Here is a 6,000-nt window from a genome sequence, read left to right as displayed (position 1 = left end):
CTCCCAAACTCTATTTCAGAAATTAAAAGTTTTCACCACCACCACCACCAGCGCCCTAGTTTTTACTTTTCTCCCATAGATGGCGCTGCACATCAGGCGCAGCAGCGCCACCCGGCGATGCTTTGGGAGCCGCCTTGAATTCTCAAGGCCTGCGCGCTTTCCTTTCCCCCCGCTCTGACGTCAGCCACTTTGACCGCTGACCCCTCCGCATTCCTCCGACACTGAGACGTCTCCTTTCTTCCCTCAACCAGTTCTGCACCCTTCCGTAGTCGTGTAGCCGGACATGTCATCGTGATACCTAAATCTTTGCGTGTCGTGCACCTGCTGTTGAAGCAATGGGTCGCTGCTGCGTGCCCAACTGTAGAGGAAACTATGACAACGGGCCAAAAGTGCGTGTGTTTTCGTTCCCAAAAGACTCCCGTAGGCCAAAATTTTACCCCGCATCAGTACTTCCCGCACTCCGCGCGTGCACCTGCACTGGAGGAGACGCAGGCAGCGGCGGCTGGGTCAAGTTGGGTGACGTCACGGAGGGAGCGCGCAGGCCTTGCTTGGCACGGCACGCCGCGCTCCTCCCGCTAGAGGCGCTAGTGACGTTATAGCGTGACGTCATACCAGGAGCGAGAGACGGGCTACCAACTCGGCTCGTCGGGTAACGACGGCCGTTTGGCACGGCGCGCCGCGCTCTTCCCACTGCTTTCGCAACCTACCAGGCTTAACCAAAGCTAAGCCCCCCCCAATTTTTTAGGTAGTACTTGCGCAAATTAAACAGCGCTTCCATAATTATGACGAATTTATTATCCCTGTGTTCCACTCTCCCCGCGTCTACGGCATCTCAGGCACTCCGCTTATTCATATGCTTGATACCACACCACGTGTGCTCTTTACGGTTGGTTTGGGTGCCTGGGCACAGAGGAATTCATTTAAATAAGGTTGCTGATACCCTGGAGAAGGCATCTCTTCCAGGCCCCGTCGTGTCTCTCCTTCCGCCCTGCGCATATATTACTGTGGCCAGGTTTAGCAGGAAACTGCTCTTGAAAAAGTTTGCAGCATCAGCACTGATCTCCTCTCCCGACTTCCAGCATCTTCTCAATCCATGGCGCAGTAAAGGATGGCGATCGTGCAAGCTTGATGTTTCTTTCACCCATATAAGTAGTCGCGTACCTCAATTAAACTTCTACCTACGTAGATCTGGTCTGGCGGTCTCCCCATTGTGCCTGCTCTGCGCTGAACACGGAACGATAGATCAGTGTTTGTTGACCTGCCGCCGCTTCTCTGCTACGTTCACGTGACACTATTATCTCATAGCGCACCTTTTCAATCCTTCAGCGGTTTATGTTGAGAAAAAAAGAGCGACTCAGGGTGAACGGCAGGGGAACGAAGACAAGGTAAGAGTAAAACACTCGCGATTCACATTGAAATGCTCAAACAATCAGCCAAGCTGCCATTCTAGAAAAAAAAGAAAGTATGGACGATCAACCATTCTCTCTTCGTGTGCCCTCGCTCACTTTCTCTCCCTACTTTCTTTGAAAATGGAGAAGGGATTACTCTCTCTCCGCTTTTCTAACTGCCAACCGAGAAGGACGGACAGATTTTTCCGACGTTGGCCTCTATTGGCCGAGGACCCTGCACAGCTCATCAGACTGGCACATTATGGCCTTTCTAACACATAATCATACATATTTGGGCTCCAGTCGCTGTTTACAAGTTCGCTTTGTGAGTAAATATCTAAGAAAGTGAGTGTATGCCATCTCGTAAATTCAAAATCTCGCGCTCAGGCAGGGAACATGTATCGCTTGGAGCGGCAGCGCCCTCAACAGAAACTAAATTGTCGAAGTGGTCCTTTCCAACACATATGACCAATATTATTGCCTAAGAATCAGACATACAGCGTAATTAAGAAAAGTAAAACATCTGAGATAACATCTTGAGTTAATATCATGTTTTGTTTATTTTTAATTGTAAAACAGGCATATGAGCGAATGCAAGCCGTTGTATTACATTCTTTGTCAAAAGAACGGAGTTTATACGTCCCTTTTTTATGCATACCATGAAGAATTCTCCGCGCACGATGGCTAAATTAGCCAAATAGTTTAGTCTCGCCGATCGCCAATTTCTTTCAAGCTTCAGCCAATGGAATTTTACATATGTCTTCAGCTCGGCGCAGCTTGACTGTTTTCTTTTTATCCAAGTTTTCACCCTGACAGAAAGAGCGTAAAGACAATTTGTGACCAAGAAAACTTGAAAGACTTCTTGTTCGAAATTTTGTGCCTCCTCCTTCGACCTGAAGCCGCTTCTAGCTTTTCCTCTGAAGTGTCGAAGTGCGCATGTCAACAGTACGCCATTTTTGATCTGTGTTGGGTCGGAAGGGCGTCTTTCGCGGCGAATAAACTGGACAAGAACGGCTCCTTTTCACAAGAAATCAACGCCAAGCAATTGTGAGTATGATCCACGTACATATTCGTCGGAAACGCTAGTCATTGAAGCTTCAGGCCGCTTCGCGATGACTTCTGTGCGGTTCAATGCACTGTCTAGGCTTAAATGTACTGGGGCGGGCATCGGCTACATTTTATTCGCGAGGTTATGCAGCACACAGACCGCATCGCATTCTTACTTCGTTTGAAAATCGTCTCTGGCCATCCCATTGCTTGGATGTCCTTTCGCAGGCTTGAACGCTGCTCCTTGGATGTGAAAGGCGCCTCGATCGGAAGTAATGCGTCTGTCGAAATCTCCCAATAATTTCGTTTTTTAGCCATGATTCATTCGGAACCGCCTGCCGTGTCAAACGTGCCGACGTTAGAGGCGCCGGTACTGTGGTGTGCCGAACCGAAACGTCAAGAGGCACTCAGCTCGTCCGTGATCGTGCACGCATCGTTTGTTGTTCTGGACGTGCGTTTGAGTCATTATTGAAGCCCGAGCAGTGACGTCTGGGTCGTATTGCCTGCCGCGGTTCGTCTCGTTCATAGAAGTCTCTCGGATTGCAGGGAGTGTCTTTCAACGAATCCACCTGTGAGTTTGCAGAACAGGATCGTTACCAGGCGACTTCGCGCGGTCTTTCGGGCTCTTCGTTTGACGTTTCGGAGATTCCTATTGAGTCGCTCGTTACGGAGCGTCGCTGGAAACGCGAAAAGACGCCAGCTCGGCAACCATCGTTTCAGCCGTGAACCTGTCAAAGGTGCTTCGTCTGTGACGCAGGCGCGTCTCCCTTCCGTCTTTGTTCGTTTTGTGTGATGCTTGCACGAAAACAACGCGTAGAACTTTCGCTGCTGTCCCATGCTGCGTGGGAATGTCCCCGGCAATAGACGAGCGTTCGCATTCCTGCGGTCGTTAGACCGATCGTCGGCACAACAGCAGCAGCAGCAGCATCGCACGTGAATCGGTTTATAGCGTTCATAGCAGTTTCTGTTAGCGCAGCGACGTTGATCGGTACCGTGACTCGGGAAGGTGTCTGAAAACGGTTCTTTTCTGAGGAAGGCTGCCGAGTGAAGTGAGTCACCGTAATTTGCATCGCGCGTAGCCTGGTGTGGCTACGTACTACATCGTTTTTCGTGAATTTTCCTGAATTGAATGAGGCTGAGTCTAGTTAAGTCTCCGAATGTGTTCGTTTATTTAACTTTATCAAAGCGGAATCCTTTGACAGCCCTTATACTGTGATCGTTGATCCATTGTATTATGCAGAAAGTGTGTAGACTACTTGTCGTAGAGATCTTATGTTATGAAAACAAGTTCAGGTGAAAAGAATAAACAGTAGTTTTCAAGGAAACTTGTCTGAGCAGTCAGCAGATGCAAGTTGCAATGCTACAAAGTATTCCATTGATTTATGTTGCTTACACACCCATTTTTTTTCCTTATCAAACCATTTTCTGATTTAACATAGCATCCATAGCTCTTAATCTGTTTTGTAGAATAAGACAAAGGCTGTTTGTTATCTCATTTGTTTGATATGTTCTAGCCTCCACGCAGCATATACCACTGGAACTGAGGCACACCAATGAGCTGCATAGCTTTTTGTTTGTATCACATGAGCTATTGTAGCTGTCTAATGACCCCAAGTTGGAAAGGCTTGTCCGTTGTGTGGGAATTCATTTGAAGTTTTGCTTTCGGTGTTGATGGTTTGTTTAGCTTAGTGCGACTGGCATCCCGGTTTAGAGCTTTTATGAGCACTATTGGACTTCTCCCTTGCATAGGTCAGTGTACTGATCACATATTTTACTTTTTCTTATGTTTCAGTTTTACATTCTTCTGGTTGAAAAATATGCTGAGAGATGTAGAGTGAGTATTATACATTCCAAACTTTAGTGTGTGGTGTTGTTCTAGTACCCAGAACATGCATCAGACTTGGTTTTAGTTTGAAAGGCACAGATTGCAGAGGTTGCTTGATGGGGGATCGGTTCTTTATGTGGAGCATTCTTGTCGAAATAGTCACTGACTGGCATAGGTGTGGTCATCACTGTACCATTATTTTGTTAAATCTCTAATACAAGTGCAGTGGTGTCACTGGTGGGATTCTTGCCTCGATTTGGTCATAGTCACGTTCTCGGGTCTTAAATGGCACTGTTGAAAGGCTGAAAACAGACAGGTTGCCTGCTGCCAGCATAAAGTAAAGTCTTGTGTTAAGTGGAGTGAGAAACACGAGCAAAGCACCCTTCAAGTTCGGGCTGTGTGGAGAGAAATGCATTTTGTGTACATGATTTGCGCCGACATCATAGCTGTCACTATTTTTGAGATCAGATGTACGCCAGAAGCTTGTACAATTTTTAACTGTTTTTCGTCATCTGTCCCGAACTGGACTGCAGAAATTGTGCCTTGGCCTCTTGTCATGGTGCCCATGACATCATGTGAAACCCATGTATAGGTGAAAAACATATGCTGCAAACTTTTTTAAAAGCCTAGAGGTCAGGGTCGATGCTTCTCTGTATCTGCACAGAATGTTCTTTGTGGTGGATTCTTGTGAGGGGTAATGCAGGTGAATGGTGCCTGGAATTATGAAAAACATGCAGGAGAGCACAATTTCAGAAGGAGCATGAATTTCTGCTTGTTATTTCTCTTTGTGTAGTCAAGTCATAATGATGTCCAGCTTGTTTCCCCATTCTTTTTATTTTGCCTTTTTGTTCTAGAAGTTTATTCAGCTTGCATCACAGTGAAAAATGTTAATACAGTTTGCAGCCGTTGATATAACTTCTCTCAGTCTATTTTTTTTTTTTCGAAAGAGCAACATGCTAATTGAAGCTGAGCTGACTTTAACTACTTGATTCACTGGAATCGGCATCACGGTTGCCTCTCTCTCAAGTGTGAGTATAGCACGCTAATGCAGGAGTCAAGCACTCAGTGCAGCCAAAATATTGTGAGGGCAGGTTTGCTGCCCCATATCAGCTCTGCCCTTTTTCATGTTCAGGGTGGGAGACCATAACCCATGAGCACGTTTAGGATGTTGAACCCATGTACCATACCACACTTAGCGCTGTTTGTGGGTGCGCCTCGCTCAGACAACATAACCGTACAAACCAAGTGACGCTGCCACGGTGGCTCAGTGGTAACAGTGCTCTACTGCTGTCCCTAAAGACATGTTCTCAGTCCTGGCCGCTGCTGTCGCATTTTGATGGAGGCAGAATGCTAGAGGCCCGTGTACTGTGCGATGTCAGTACATGTTAAAGAACCCTGGGTGGTTAAAATTATCCGGAGCCCTCGACTGTGGTGTCCCTCATAGCCAGAGTTGCTTTGGGTGGTTAAACCCGTGGATTATACCGTAGACCAAACCAAGTGATATGGCCAAGAAAACTGAAACAGTGCACCAGCTGTGCAGTGCCTCTCACTTTGCACTACGAGAGCCACAGAAGAATGTGTTCAAGTGCTCCAGGTCACTCGTTGCTGCTTGACACTCATGGTGAAGCTTGGGCGTTAGAAGTTTTATAATGGGTCATTCCAGGCATGTCGATGCTTCTAGCTTTGAATGTCGACTCCTTCAAATGTCTGCGAGAACTTAATCACTGGTTTTTTAAGCAG

General features: G+C 47.0%; 1 protein-coding gene across 3 annotated transcripts in view; it reads left to right on the top strand.

Moving 5' to 3' along the window:
• Window positions 1-2,115: 2,115 nt before the first annotated feature.
• The window catches only part of Tao (Serine/threonine-protein kinase Tao), a 38,799-nt gene continuing 34,914 nt past the window's right edge, over window positions 2,116-6,000 (top strand). Inside the window, exons 1-2 of one of the 3 annotated variants that reach the window (XM_089573544.1) lie at window positions 2,116-2,435; window positions 4,228-4,269. The gene's annotated coding sequence lies outside the window, so the exon portion shown is untranslated. The remainder of the gene's footprint in view (window positions 2,436-4,227; window positions 4,270-6,000) is intronic. The other 2 variants (XM_089573546.1, XM_089573545.1) reach the window with 2 other exon arrangements.

This window comes from Amblyomma mixtum, chromosome 2 (genome assembly GCF_055824585.1).
Source record: "Amblyomma mixtum isolate Tamu chromosome 2, ASM5582458v1, whole genome shotgun sequence".
In the NCBI taxonomy this organism is placed as follows: domain Eukaryota; kingdom Metazoa; phylum Arthropoda; class Arachnida; order Ixodida; family Ixodidae; genus Amblyomma; species Amblyomma mixtum.
Note: the sequence above shows the minus strand (reverse complement) of the source record. Positions and strands in the feature narration are given on the sequence as shown.